Genomic DNA, 16759 nt, shown 5'->3' on the forward strand with positions numbered 1-16759 from the left:
TCAGAAACCATCTTAACCCAATCCTACAAAGTCCCTTCTAACTCTGTTAATCTGTATCTATCTAGTTGCCCATAAAGGGCACATTGGACTACAGCTGCTGGGCTCTCTGAATTGCTTGCCCAATCAGGAGGGCAATAGTGTCAGGAGGTTACGAAAGACTGCATTGTTCTAATATTTATTATTATTCTATCCCTCTGTTGATGCAACCAAGGATTGCATTGGCTTTTTTGGCTGCTGCTGCACACTGCTGGCTCATATTTAAGTGATTGTCCACTAGGCATCCAGGATCCCTCTCTCAGTGACTGCTATTGAGCCAGGTTTCACCCAATCTGTACTTGTACATTTGGTTTTTTCTTCTTTAAGTGCAAAACCTTCCCTTTTTCTCTACATTGAATTTCCTTTTGTTACATAAGGCCCAGCATTCAAGTCTGTTGTGATCCATCTGTATCTTAAGCCTGTCTTCTGGAGTGTTGGCTATTCCTGCCAGTTTAGTGTCATCTACAAATTTAGTGAGTTCCCCTTCCCACATCTAAATTGTTTATGAAAATGTTGAAGAGTACTGGGCCTAAAACAAAATTTTGGGGTACCCCACTGCTTACTTACATGTAGATGTAGTTCAATTACATCTGTAGATATAATTCCATCAACTCTGCTTTGTTGTTGTCGTGGTGGTGGTTGTTATTATTATTATTATTATTAATTTGAAATTCAGCACTGCCAGTAATAATGAAAAAACTCATTTCCCAAATCAGCCCATAATTTCATTTACTCTATATTGACACCTATTTGAACTTCAGACATACTGTATCTCTTTCTTAACCATCCCAGAAACTGAAAATGAAATCTGGCATTTAAAGAATAAGACTATTATTGAGCAATTCTATTTCCTATTGAGCTGGACTAAGATCACCTTCTGTTTGATAACAACGCTCTTCTGTTTTTCACTAGAAAGGGAATGTTTTTCTAGTTATATGCAGCTCAGATTTTCTTTCTCTTTAAACCAAAGATGACCCAGCTAAATAAACTTCACTTGGTTCATGTATCACAATAATCCATGGTTTTGTTTATTTGTTTCTGTGAAAGTCATAATAATCTGGTTCACATCTAATGCTACATCAAGGGTGAGCAACATTTGGCTATAGGTCTAAAAAGATCATTAGAATCTGATCAGATTAGGCCACAATAGCATTATGTCCATCACAAGAATGTTGCACCAAAAGTAGTAATAATTGCATAATTTGTGCAAAGACAAACATATCGCTGGTTCTCCTTGCCCCCCTTCTCTCCTGCAGATATCCATGCCCAAGTCCCTTATTGTGGCCACAGTCTTCTCTGACCACAATGCCTGAAAAGCAACTGTATGATTTTCTTCATTATGTGGCAAGAAATACTCAAAACTGTAATTCAAGTACTACAGTAGGTTTAACATGGTTCAAAATCAAATATCAAAATTCTTCCCCATAATCCAATAAACCTTAAAAATATTGGGTCCATCTACACAAATCCATACAAATTTTGGGTGGATTAAGATATTGTGGTAAACCAAAACTAAATGAATTATGTCGTAGCACAATTTATTTTGTGAATTTATACTGAAGTTATTGTACAGAATTTTCCTTTCCCCGAACTTCATTTTGGATTAAGAGAAGCCATAATTGAGCATGATTGGATCAATCTTACTTTCTACATCACATACAGTATATCCAAGCTTTAGGTTGCTAGGAAAAAGTGTTAGATAAGTAGAGCTTGTACAGAAGAATAGAACAATATTAACAATTAATATCAACCTAGCCTAGCATCTATTTCCATTGTTGATGCCTCCAGGAAGCTCAAAAACAAGCATATCAGTAACAGTATTTTTCTCTTTTTTTTCTTTATCATTTGGTATGTAGAGAGATACCCATCCCTCAAACTCTGAGAGCTTCTGAGAGCTCCTGAGTAAACTACCTTCTTCTTGTTTTTAAACAGTAAGGACTTACTATAGCTTCTTTCACATATTCAAAATATATGGACAGATATCAGTGAATCTTTGAAGGTTATGTGGATTATTAATAATTTTTAATTGTTACTGAGATTTATATCCATGTGAGTTCCCAAGAGAATCTTACAAATATATTTCTTCTGCAAAATAAATAAAAGAAAAAGAGAAAGAAAGGAAGGAAGGAAGGAAGGAAGGAAGGAAGGAAGGAAGGAAGGAAGGAAGGAAGGAAGGAAGGAAAGAAAGAGAAGAGAGAGAGAGAGAGAGAAGAGAAATCACCCCATAACAATCGTTCTTAGCCATGACAATCTCAAGGAAATAATTTTAGCAGCAATAGTTACCTATTGCTCCAGGCCTTCTGGAACACCTGAATCCTGGTTGGTTTCTTGAATGCTCACACTACTGGTTGTCGCAAAGGTGCTTTTTCAAAAGGCATCTGGTCTTTGTTTTTCCTGGAAAACCAGGACCTGGATGACTGAGAATATCCATAGACTTTCACACTACTGATGTTAGCCTAATCTTGGATGGCCCACTGTTTCAAAGCAGAGAGGCGGTAACAGAAAAGGCACAGTCTCATAGTCCCCAATGACAGCAAACCATCAAGGATGTTGCTTGAAGGGTAAACTCCCTAGCTTGTTAGAAGGACAAAAAAAACAATGGGACAAGATCCCAGAGGCCTCGGGTTTCAAACAGTTGGAAGCCAAATGGAAATCATATCTCTTGCAGTAGTGGTACTACATAGGTAAATTGGCAAATACCCTTTATTTACTTTATTAAATTTGTATGCTGCCCACCTCCCCAATAAAATTATCTTGAGTGGCTTAATTACTTCAGTCGCAGAATTCTGGAAAAAGTGTAACTTTGGGGTGATCTTCTAGGGCAGTCCTGCACAGAACAAATTATAATTGTCCACTGGAAAGGTTTAAGATGAGCATGAGTAACTCCTGATTTAGCAGTAGTCATGACTAGTGCACAAGATGGAGTTGTGCAAAGGGCTACCTAGTCACAGAAGTAGCCTGCTCATCAAACAGAAGGTGTGAGTCCAAGGGCACTCTGAACTTAATGGCATTTCTATCCAGAATAGCATGATCCCATCCAAAAAAATGGAATATCATTGGTCTTGGATTCTAAATTCCCAGCCACTCTCTCTTCTCTGTATTCTATTGAATAGATATACATATACTATAGATTTGAGAATTTCCTCCGTTTCCACTTTGCTGGTTTATCCTCCAGAAGCTTTCAACATACTTGCCAATGTAAAGTGTTGTAATTATAAGAAACTTGTTGAGGGTAGGGGAGGGAAGTGTATAGAATCTTAATTTCAAATTTACAGAGAAGAAATGTTTCTGTCTTCTATCTTCTGTCTCATCATCCGTGATTATATAAAACTTCCCCAGCTTCCTATGCCTAAATTACTTTATAGTGTGCATTTTGAAAGCCCAGAGTATTTTCATGTTTTTTCTCATAGAAAAATGCTTCAATCCCTGTTCATTTTAATGATTGCTTTTTCAGATCTAAAATACCCTTTTTGTCAGGGAATTAGTACAGCTTTTCATAAATTCAGATTTAAATAAAAGCATTGTTTCATTTTTGTCCTTTGTTCACTTGCTTGCTTGCTTGAAATAAATATTGTATATTATCAATAGGGTTATATACTAGCTTAACTATTACATCATCAGTCCCCTTATTAATAATGGTGGTGTGATCACCCTTATCCTTATTGTATTGCTTTTTTTATAACTGATCTTTGTTTTCATCCTTTATCTGTTGTACCTGCCTGATTTTATTTATATGAACTGCCAGGAGTCACTTGGGATTGCTGCAGCTTAGAAAATGCAACAGAAGAATTGAAAACACAACACCATAATCCTTAGGATGAAGAGTTCATTTCTTCTACCACTACCAGATTCTTTTCTAGTCTGTTCAAAGACTAGAAAGGCACTTGAGTTTGTCACTCAATCAAAAACAATGCCGGAGTTGCACCCAATGCAAAAAATCTCTTCAGGTTGCCTTGTCTTTTTTTAAGGAAAAGGAATTAGACACATTTAAATTATCGTTGTTACTGCTAACTAAAGCAATATGTAGCTAAACGTTAACCTTATTTGGAAAAAAAAATGTGAAATGCAGTCATGGGCTGCAGAGGGAATGGGGCACAGCTTGGGCTTTGCAGATGGTAAACAATAGTTTGCTGGAGCTTGGCTCTTGTTTTGAAATGTCAATATCTGAACACGAAAAATGAAAGAATCTGCCAAAAAAACAGTGGGATCATCGGGCAATTGCCTTTATCAACTTCCTGAGTAAATGATATATATTATTAGAGCATGAGTTTATAGAGTTATTTTTAACTTCCAGGTATGCCTACAGCAGATCTTTAAAATTGCCCAACATATCTATGTTTTATTTATCCACATGAGAGATCCTGGCAATAACTACACACAAGAGCACAATCCACACATCGAATGTCAGCATTCTAAAATTCTCGTAAAGTCTTTTGATCTTTTACCCAAAAGGCTCTGTTTCAACCCAATAAACATTACAGATAATTAAAAATGCTGTTTTTCAAGACAATCTCGTTAAAGCTGACTTTTTTTCCTAGCACAGTTTCTGGCCTCCAAGTATTGTAGAAATACCTTCCATGGAAATACCCCTACAGAAGTTTTATTTATAATTACATAGCCAGTGTATATATGTTTACTTTGTCATGTTTTCATCATATGCTAAATAAATAATAAATTGCAGATGTTAACCAATAGTATTTAAAAATCAGGAGGAATCTGGAAGCATCTTTCCAGACTAAAGTATTTTATTATAGAAATGCATAAGCTTTCAAGAGGCACTGCTCACGTCACTTCATCTTCAACTCATGATCCTATATCAGTTTAGACATCTGTGCACCTCTTCTGATTTTGCCCAAGAAAAAGATGTTTAGTGACCGCTGAGTGTCTGTGGGTTGGGGGAGATAATGGTATAACATCTTACATTTATAACTGTCTGGTTTGGTTCTGCAACCCAACAAGACAGACACAGACTTCAGAGGATAATTAGAACTGCAGAAAAAGCAATTGCTACCAACCTGCCTTCCATTCTGGATCTGTATACTGCACAAGTCAAAAAGAGGGCTGTGAAAATATTTACAGACCTCTCGCATCCTGGACATAGATTGTTTCAACATCTACCTTCAAAACAATGCTATAGAGCACTGCACACCAGAACAACTAGACACAAGAACATTTTTTTCCCAAACGCCATCACTCTGCTAAGCAAATAATCCCCTCTACATTTTCAAACTATTCACTAAGTCTGCATTATTACTACTATTAATCTTCTCGTCGTTTCTATCACCCATCTCCTCCCACTTATGACTGCATGACTGTAACTTTGTTGCTTGTACACGTACGATTTATATTGACATTGTTTCCTAGTACATTGTTTCCTAGATTGTTTATTTGTACCCTATGACTATGATTAAGTGTTGTACCTTATGATTCTTGACGAATGTATCTTGTCTTTTTATATAAACTGAGTGCATATGCACCAAAGACAAATTCCTTGTGTATCCAATCACACTGGCCAATAAAGAATTCTATTCTACTCTACTCTACTCTACTCTACTCTACTCTACTCTACTCTACTCTAATGAACAGCTACAGTAGGTGTGGAAATCCACTCACAGCCCTCTAACTCTAGTTATTCAACCATCTCCTAGGAAAAAAGAAAGCAAACAGGAACTTTCCAGGGCCAAATATTATTTACAATGGGAAGACGGTAAGAATGCTTTCTCTGTTCTTCCACACAGTAATTACATTCAACTCTCTCCATTCATTCACAAACATCTGTGTTGTCTAGTCTTTCCCTCTCTTTCATAATAGTTTCTGCTTCTATTTCCCATTGTAATGGGCAGGAGAGAACAACACTTATTCCTTACTCACCTTGCCCTGGCTCTGGTTACTCCAGCAGTCCTTCAGAATTAACACTGTTGCTTCCTTGAGAAGAACACAGGTTGTCGTTCAGCAACTATATGCTGCCAGATAACTTGAGGCACGTGCAATTTCTAGGATCAAAGATCAGCCACTATATGCTCCTCCCAGCTGTGGTTTTAGCCCTCTTTTTGTTCCATAAAACACAGCCAAATTGAATGAGGCACTAAAATAATTCCTGCTGCTAACTCAGCTGCTACAGACTCTTGTTTTGCACAGTAAGCAGTATACAATTATGCCTTGAAGCTTGCCTTGAGAAGTAACTGATTTGTTTTCTGTGTAAGCAAAGTTATAGAAGCAGTTCAGCATAACAGTTAGAATATAATTTTCTTACATTCCACGGACGTTGGCTTCCATTAAGGTCTTCACATCCACCAGCAGATTGTAGTTCCTCTTCTTCTCATAATTTTGTTTCTTTTTGGCTGGTATAGATAAAGGCACACAAAAGGCTGCACTGGAGAAACTCTCTTGTTTAAACTGTCCATTTAAACTGTCAGTAGTCTGAAAGTTTTCCTTGTAGGTCCTGCTTGTTTCTAGTAAGTTATCCAAAGTGAGCTCCATGGATCTTTAGAGAGCGAAACCCTGTCAATATTGATTCAAGTGAAGGGACTTAGGTTTGACAAGTTCAGTAAGAGTTATACCAAGTGAAACTATACACTCACTTCTTGAAAAATTTCAAAAGTAGGAAACTCTGATTTTTCAATCTACCAGAAAGTTTAGATATTGAACTAAGTATATAAGTGTTTTGCAAAACTATTCTGTATCTTTAAACAGGAACTAACTTTTTATAGGTTAAAAGCTACAGTATGAGTGGTATGTGGGTAGAGCTAAGACGAACATTTCATTTCATGTAATTGAAATATAAATGTTTACATTTTACTGTAAACTATATTAATAAAATATAGTTTACATCATTCTTTTCTGTTCAGAAGAATTCACTAAATTACAATTTTTGTGAATAGTTTTGCAGGTCATCCAAGGACTGCACACAAGGCTTGGGGAACTGCATATACCATTGTTGTATTTCAGGTTATTCATCTCAGGTTTGAATAAGATGCTAATAGTAACCAGCCAACTTAAGCAGTTGGCAGTGGGAATTGAATTTCCCTTTTGCAACATTTTTGTCTTACTTTTGCCTAGTTTACTTTTTCATTCCAGGTTTTATGTACAGATACTTTTGTATGTTTATTTATTTATTTATTTTTTTAATCGTATTTATATACCGCCCTATCTCCCGAAGGACTCAGGGCGGTTCACAGGCACTTAAAAAACACAAAGCAATAAATACAATATAAAACAATTTTAAAACTTATTCTATAAGCCCGTTAATTAAAATATAAGAATAAAAGCCAATTAAAACCCATAAATTTAAAATCTAGCTCAGTCCTGCACAATTAAATAAGTATGTTTTAAGCCCGCTTAAAACATGTTGTAATTTGACTTATCATAGCTATGGAGAACTTCCTCATACTTACAAAATTCCTGAGAAAAAGACCAGACTATAAGGAGAACACTGATATTTGCATACAAAACTTTTTTCTACCTTCTAGGATTTCAGACTAATGAAATCTGCAAGGACCTGGCAAACCAGCACTTTTCAGCACTTTCTCTGATAAGAAAAATCATTTTGGGCAGAGAAACAGGTGTATATAGATGATTCAGTTGATGACTCTACCTCAATTTATCTCTTGTACTTCAGTACAATAATAATTCACTAATAAATTAAATGTAGAAATGTCCTGGGATGGACAGAAAACTAAGAAAGAATAATACTTGCCGATCGGAAGGCTGGCAGTTCAACAGTTTGTATCCCTAGTGCCATGTAACGGAGTGAGCTCCCGTTACTTGTCCCAGCTTCTGCCAACCTAGAATTTCAAAAGCACTTAAAAAATGCAAGTAGAAAAATAGGGACCACCTTTGATGGGAAGGTAACAGCATTCCATGTGCCTTTGGCATTTAGTCATGCTGGCCACATGACCACGGAGGTGTCTTCAGACAGCGCTGGCTCTTCAGCTTTGAAACAGAGACAAGCACCACCCCCTAGAGTCAAAAATGACTAACACATATGTGCGAGGGGAACCTTTACCTTTTTAAGTACAGTAGTCCTTGACTTATGACCGCAATTGAGCCCAGAATTTATGTTGCTAAATAAAAAATTTATTAAATGAGATTTGTCCCATATTGCAACGTTTTTGCCAGATGAATTTGTTCAGTGAATCACTGCGATTGTTAAATGAGTAACATGGTAGTTAAAAGAATCTGGTTTTTCCACTGACTTTGTCAGAAAGTCGCAAAATGGGATCACATGACCCTGGAGCACTGCAACCGTCATAAATATGAGCCAGTTGCCAAGCGTCTGAATTTCAATCCGTGACCATGAAGATTCCACAGCAGTCGTAAGTGTGAAAAGTCACTTTTTTAAGTGCCATCGTAACTTCAAACAGTCACTAAATGAACTGTTGTAAGTCAAGGACTACCTGTATTGTGAACAGAGCAAAAACATTTAGTTCGGTTTAAAACCATGGAAAGATTTGTCCATCAAGCATTCTTAGTTTATTTATCTGTAAATATGGGAACAATTCATCAAAATGTAAACCTTTAAGGTTTTGAAATATGTAGTTTTGAATAAACCTCAGATGGCAATTCCACTATCTTGTACTTTATGGGCAACTGGTTCTCAATATCACTTGCAATTTCAATGAAGTCATTTTCAGCTACCGGAATACAGTCTGTGTTTGCATAATGCTGAAAAGTTCAACTCCTGGGCAATTCCAGTCAGAATTATCTTTTCCCAATCCGCTGCAGAATGAAAATCCGTTTCTGACTGGGAGCTTGCCAAAGTTTTGCCTCAAGTACTGATACTTCCTCCCTCCAATTCCTTTTTCCCTTCCAATAACTAGGAGAATGCTTAAGCAGCATGTTATTTAAAAAAGAAAGAAATATCAAATTAGCCCAAGAAAATCTTCTGTAGTATATACAACACTGAAACTTAAGAACAACGTATTGGTGAAGTCAGCTGTATGTTCCCCAAATAATTATCTCTCATCATAGTATTTTACAGTGAATATAAATCATACAGTATAATATAATCTTGTCAAGAACTACTAGGAATCTAACAAGTTAATATGTGGAGAACCTATCAAAAGCACATATTTAAAGTTCACCAGTCCTGTCTCTAGTCTTCATATTTGGCCTGGAATACTAAACATCATCAAGTTGTCTCTTGGATACATGAAGGCACTAATGTGTGTAATCATGTTTATTTATTTTATTTATTTATTTTATTTATTTATTTATTTGTCACAAGAGTATATATAAGCATAAGCATGAAATAACTATACGATATATAAGCATAAATATAATCATAAGTGTGTAATAACTATATGAAATTGGATACAATCAAAGGGAACATTAGGACAGGAACAATAGGCACTCCTGATGTCTCCCTTGTTGGTGTTCCTTTTCTGATCAGTTTCTGACGTACTGGTACTAAATGACAAGATCTGAATGGATCTCTGCTTTTTTTCAGCTCGATGTGAATAATAACTGCCAACTCACATTTGTTACCTCAGGCAAAGGGGGTCTGAAACAGTGGTGGGTTTCAAAAATGTTTATTACCGGTTCTGTGGGCGTGGCTTGGTGGGCGTGCTTGGTGGGCGTGGCAGGGGAAGGATCCTGTAAAATCTCCATTCCTACCCACTCCATGGAAAGGATACTATAAAATCTCCATTCCCTATTCATTCCAGGGGAAGGTTACTGCAAAATCCCGATTTCCTCCTGATTAGCAGGGACATGGGAGGCACAGAATAGATGGGAGCGGGGCCAGTCAGAGGTGGTATTTACCGGTTGTCCAAACTACTCAAAATATCCACTACCGGTTCTCCAGAATTGGTCAGAACCTGTTGAAACCCACCTTTGGTCTGAGACCACAGTATAGAAGTCTGCTTTTTGCATTCAAACAGACCCAAGAACAGCTGTCTTCATGCTATCAAGTATAAACACAGTTAAGTCCTGTAATATGAGGCAACAACAGGCAAGATGTCTACCTGGCACTCCATTTACTGTATACATTTAGGCAGAAGTGTGTAAAAGTCTTTTCTTGCCTCTTTATATGTTCCTTGATTTTGCCTTCTGAGTTTCAACCAAGTTGGCACATTCCAGGCTCCTTCAATTAAACAATGCCTTTTATTGGGACCCCAGAAATATCTCTTCTCTGTAGCAGTGCCTGCCCTCTGGAACAAGATTTGCCCCAAAATTCAAATGCCCCAACCTTCTGATGTTTTGAAAGGCCCTGAAAACTTAGCTCTTCACCCAGGCCTTTGGTGAAGATGACTGATGTCTCTTTCCTTCCTTCTTCTTGTTTCCATCCAAATACGTTTTCTCTTCCTTCATCATCATCATTATTATTATTGTTGTTGTTGTTGCTATTAATCTCTTGTTTTAAATATTTTTATTAATTTGTAAACTCACCAGGAATCAGGCAGCATATACATTTATATTATTATAGTTCGCTGCACAATTAGCCAGATGTTTAGACTTTGCTCTGAGGTAAACAGGTGTGAGATTCTAGCATTAATCTATGTATTTAATTGCATGTTAGGCCAAGTTAAAAATAGTTGTTAATGTAGCATTAACATCGTTCTTTTTCAGTCTTAAGAAATCTTTTGCTTTGAATACATTACCTCAGTAAGCCTTCCAAAATCATTTCTGCTAGGCTGCTATTATGATCTCAGTAGTGCAGTTAACTTTTGGGACTGAAGCAACAATATAGCACCTGATCTAAAGCCAGGGCTAAGACAAGATTGAGCCAAGAATCTCCCACTTCTGAGTTCTGAGTAATCCTATGCCTATTGAAGCAGACGTATGTCCAGTGTAGCTTATTTGTACATAAATTGGCTGAGAATTGTAATATTAAATATTATATACTATTTGTATGTTGCAGAGATTAATAGGAGTAGTTATAGTAGCATTCTTAGTCAACTGGCAGCCTGATTACAGTGTTGTAATTTTTCACAAATTAACAGCTTCACTAACTTAGCTTGGAAGCAGCATGAAAACATATACCTGGACCATAACATTAAAGAGCAAGAGCAATTGCAAAGAGATTTCCTTATATCCTGTATTGTACTGAAAAATAAATCTATCATAATTTTATTGAAAAAGAGCAGAAAATCTAATGAAATTCTCATTTAGGCTAAATACAAAGAGGTTCCAGTACATATTGTGATTATAATGTAGCTGAGAGGTGTTTGTTCAGTGTCCTTGTTGTTGAGTGTCCTTCTAAAAGTCTGACTTTTCCAGGTTTCTTTCCTTTTCACTAAGTCTAAGGAGGTAGAACTTTATCATAGAAGCTACACAGCTATTTCTGATGGAGTATTGCCATAAACCCGTGATGGCAAACCTATGGAACGCATGCCATAAGTGGCATGCGGAGCCATGGTTGTGGGCACGTGAGCGTTACCCTAGCTCAGCTCCAGCATGCATGTGCTGGCCAGCTGATTTTGGGGCCTTCCGGGGAGTGGGGGAGGCAATTTTTGCCTTCCCCAGGCTCCAAGAAAGCCTCTGGAGCCTGAGGAGGGCAAAAAATGGGCCTTCCAGGCTCACTGGAAGTTGGGAAATGGGCCGTTTCTGGCCTCTGGAGGGCCTTGGAGAGGTGGGGGAGGCCATTTTCGCCTCCCCAGGCTCCAAGAAAGCCTCTAGAGCCTGGGGAGGGCAAAAAAACAGGCCTACCGGGCCCACTGGTAATCTTTTTGCCGTCGCGTGTCAAAAGCGAAGAGAGAGTGGGGGGTCGCACACGCATGCAGGGGGGTGCGATGTGGGGGGGCATTGAATTATGGGTGTGGGCACACAAGTGCGCTATCCCACCATGCTCCCCCCACTTTTGGCATATGATGGCAAAAAGATTAGCCATCACTGCCATAAACCATCGATTTCAGGTTTTACTGGTCTTTCCCAATATCATATCTGGCCTTTGAGGGCATGATACCAAAATCTGCATGAAGCTGGAAAAAACTAAATTTTATTTAAAGCTAAACTTCAGTGCAACTAAATAAAGTTAATTTGTTATTCACCAATCGTATATGTAATTATTTTCACTTCACAAGCATTTTGTTGTTCTTCTCTTCATTCTTTCCAGTGGCCTCTTTTTTGAGTTGTGGCAACCAAAACTGGATATAGTACAGCAATTGTGGTTTGATGAGAGCAATACTATCATTTCTTTTGATCTTAAGACTATTCCTGTGTTGATACAGCCTAAAACTGCATTGGCAGTTTTGGCAGCTTCACATTGGTGGCTCATGCTCAATCTGTAATCTATTAAAACAACCCAATCCTTATTTCAACTAACAGCACTAACCCAGGTACTTCCTGTCTTGTACCATGGCATCTGGTTTTTGCTGCCTAAGTACAGAGTCTTACATTCCACACCAGTTAACAACATTTTTTGGTTAGGGTCTAATTCTCAATCTAGCAGGATCCCTTAGAATCTCGAGCCTGTGTTCTGGGGTGATAATAATCCCCCTTATTTGTGAAATCTGCAGAAGTTATGAGCATTGCTTGTCTTTATGAACATATTGAAGACTGCTAGTAGATTCTTCAGTGGTAGTAGAATCCTGGGTTATTTTGTGTAAATATCCATTATTTATTTTAAGTTCTGCATTCTCCTTTTGTAAATAAAATATGAAGTATATGTACATAAATTACATAATCAGCTTTTCGATTATATATATATTAACCTGGATTACATAGAACATTCAATTGATGTTGATCAAGCACATTTTCAGGTATCATGCCCTTGATTTGATTTCCTGTGCATCAAAACTATTATTATTGAAACCATCATCATCAATAAACAGAGAGTAAAGTCATTCACAGCATAGTTTAATCCATCCCAAATCAAATTATTAAAAGAAAAGCATTGGCCCCCAATTCTGGGGTGAAACCTGAAGAAGTAGCTCTTGTGATTCATCATGATAGTCTAAGTAATGAGAAGAACTGTGTATCAGCCAGATTTGAAATACTGCTGAGATAAGCAGAAAGCACAAAGATCCACGAAATTACCAGATTTATGATGCCAAATATTGCCTAAGAAGTTAAATAATTTTGAATGTAGCCATTCAAGGCATCTCATTGTGGCATTTTCTAATGAATAAAGACAAAAATCTTGCTTTTTTTGGGCCCTTGGTTCTCTCTTTTTCATTCAATGTTCTCTTGTACCTTCTGATCTGTCTAGCCAACCACTATCTGTATTTAAACAGTGAGGTTGGCTCATGAATTCCTTTACCACAATAAATTGGTTAAGACATTTCAGACATGTTTTCTGAGGCATGTCCCTCAGAAAACTTGCATGGAAACCTACATCCATAAATTAATATATATTCTTCTATGAAACATTTTTAGGGTGGTGATTTATTCAAAGTGAGAGGAAAAACTGAGCTGAACAAAGAAAGAAAAAAGCTAAGGGTCAAAAAGTGTTGGAAGGGGGCATAGAACAGGGAACACTCAAAATAGTTAAATGCATTATAAAAAGTGAAACACCAACACATTTCAAGGGTGTGAAGTCCTAGTAAAGCAATTTCTCTCCATGAGAAAGGCAACATAAACTAATTAACATGATACTTTCTCCTCATTCTATAATCTTAGACACAATCTGTCTCCAATACACATAAACCAACATTTTGCAAGATGTTATGTTGTTGTATATTTAGATGGCAATTAGTGATAGTTTAATTGTTTCACTTACGCACTTTTGTAACATAAAATAATATAAGTGAGTTAAACAACCTTTATGTAGAAATAACAGTAATGTACTTCCTTTTTCAAAATATTTGCTGGGAAAGATCCACAATCCACCCTCCCACAAGTGCCAAATATAATGTCAGATATAATACTTCAGAGTCGTTTTGCTAGAAGCAAGAAAGATGATGATAATAATAACAGAGTTGGAAGGGACCTTGAAGGTCTTCTAGTCCAACACCCTGCCCAGGCAGGAAACCCTACACCACTTCAGACAAATGGTTATCCAACATCTAAAAACTTCCAGTGTTGGAGCATTCACAACTTCTGCAGGCAAGTTGTTCCACTGATTAATTGTTCTCACTGTCAGGAAATTTCTCCTTAGTTCTAAGTTGCTTCTCTCCTTGATTATTTATTTATTTATTTATTTATTTATTTTGTCACACAGTATATATAAGCATAAGCATGAAATAACTAAACAATACATAAGCATATTTATAAGCATGAGTATATAATAACTATATTAATTGGATATAACGAAAGGAAACAATAGGACAGGAACAGTAGGCACGCTTGTGCTCTTATGGATGCCCCTTACAGACCTCTTAGGAATAATAATAATAATAATAATATTTTAATTTGTATACCGCCCTTCTCCCGAAGGACTCAGGGCGGTGAACAGGCAGATAAAATATAAATACACACAATAATTTAAAACAACCCTTAAAAAACTAATTTAAATGCCCAAAATGTTAAAAAACATACTCCCCTGTAAAATAACACAATTTTAAAAACCCATCCAATAAAAATAAAAATCAGGCTAGTCCAGCCATATGAAATAAATAAGTTTTAAGTTCGCGGCGAAAGGTCCTAAGGTCAGGTAATTGTCGAAGTCCGAGGGGAAGTTCGTTCCACAGGGTCGGAGCTCCCACAGAGAAGGCCCTCCCCCTGGGGGCCGCCAGTCGACACTGTTTGGCTGACGGCACCCTGAGGAGTCCCTCTCTGTGGGAGCGTACCGGACGATGGGAGATAGAAGCCGGCAGTAGGCGGTCCCGTAGATAGCCCGGTCCTAAGCCATGGAGCGCTTTAAAGGGTGGTAACCAATACCTTGAAGCGCACCCGGAAAGCAACAGGTAGCCAGTGCAGTCTGCGCAGGATAGGTGTTATGTGGGAGCTCCGAGACGCTCCCTCAATAACCCGCGCAGCTGCATTCTGAACTAGCTGAAGTCTCCGGGTGCTCTTCAAGGGGAGCCCCATGTAGAGAGCATTGCAGTAGTCCAGGCGAGAGGTAACAAGGGCATGAGTGACTGTGCATAAGGCATCCCGGTCCAGGGAGGGCCGCAACTGGCGGATCAGGCGAACCTGATAAAATGCTCTCCTGGAGACGGTCGCCAAATGGTCTTCAAAGGACAACCAGCCATCCAGGAGCACGCCCAAGTTGCGTACCTTCTCCATCGGGGCCAATGATTCACCCCCGACAGACAGCCGCATCTGCAGCTGACTGTACCGAGGTGCCGGCATCCACAGCCACTCCGTCTTGGAGGGATTAAGTTTGAGCCTGTTCCTCCCCATCCAGACCCGTACGGCTTCCAGACACCGGGACAACACTTCGACAGCTTCACTGGGGTGGCCCGGGGTGGAAAAGTACAGCTGGGTGTCATCAGCGTACAGTTGGTATCTCACCCCAAAGCCACTGATGAGGAAAGGGGTGAGGTCAATAGTAGCCAGTTTTTGATTGAAGCTTTGGGGATTTTGGGAAGAGACCAGAGAGTCAGGTAGTGTATTCCAAGTATTAACAACTCTGTTACTGAAGTCATATTCTTCGTGGCAACCCCTGAGATATTGGAACACTGCTATCAAGTCTCCCCTAGTCCTTCTTTTCATTAAACTAGACCTACCGAGTTCCTGCAACCGTTCTTCATATGTTTTAGCCTCCAGTCCCCTAATCATCTTTGTTGCTCTTCTCTGCACTCTTTCTAGAGTCTCCACATCTTTTTTACATCATGGTGACCAAAACTGAATGCAAATATATTTGTAGAGTCTGGATGCAATGATCACACTTAGTTTGGGGTAAGATAAAATCTATTAGTTGAATTTAATTCAGAATCATTTTCTACTTGTGAATTTTGGAGTGCAGTTAGCATATTCGTATTTCAGGAGTAGTTCACAGAGATTTTTTTTGTCGTCATTTTGTTTTGTTTTGTTTTCTTCTACAATCAAACATGACCGAATAAATAGCAGCTAAATAATCAGGCAGTGTGTGAAACTTCCAAGCATTAACTGGAGCCCATCAGTAATGATGAAATCGGACTGGCTAAACCAGACCTTCTAGATATAATCTGAAGGATGCATTTCTCTGACAATAGAAGCTAGTGAAAAACTAGTGTGCATATGTCTCTCAGTGTTGTGCGTACAATTTAAGCAAGAGAAATACTGTAACTAATGTACAAATAATTAATGTAATAACTAAACAAATTATTACTTTCAAAGGATCAGTGTAAAAATAAAATACGAGTGCTATATATTTATCTAATATACAAACCTGTAGTTTGGGACCTGTCTGAGGTAATGGTTAATGTACCAGACTAGACAATGGATGTCTATGATTTTTACTCACCATCTAGATCAGAGATGTCAAACTCAAGACCCGGGGGGCCAGATCCAGCCTGTGGGATACTTAGATCTGGCCCACAGACCTGCCCTGGAAACAGCAAAGGATCAGCCCTTGGTGCCTCTGCCAGCAAAAATGGAGCTTGAGGGGGTCTCTGTTTTCGCTGGCAGAGGGTTGCAGGAGGCTGTTGCAGCCAAAAAAGGAGTTTGAGAACCCCTTTTCGCTGGCAGTGCTCGGACCACCACAGGCGACCTTGACACGAGTGATATTTGCCATACCCACCCTGGCCCCCTGAAGTCAACCACAACCCTGATGCAGCTGATGCAGCTCTCAATGAAATCGAGTTTGACACCCCTGATCTAAATTATGAATATGAATTATTGTGCCATTAATTAATTTTAAATTTATAATTATGTCTGGTATGGAAACATGGAAAATGGGCAACTTGGTCTTCTGTTC

The sequence above is a fragment of the Ahaetulla prasina genome, chromosome 8, assembly GCF_028640845.1.
Source record: "Ahaetulla prasina isolate Xishuangbanna chromosome 8, ASM2864084v1, whole genome shotgun sequence".
Lineage (NCBI taxonomy): Eukaryota > Metazoa > Chordata > Lepidosauria > Squamata > Colubridae > Ahaetulla > Ahaetulla prasina.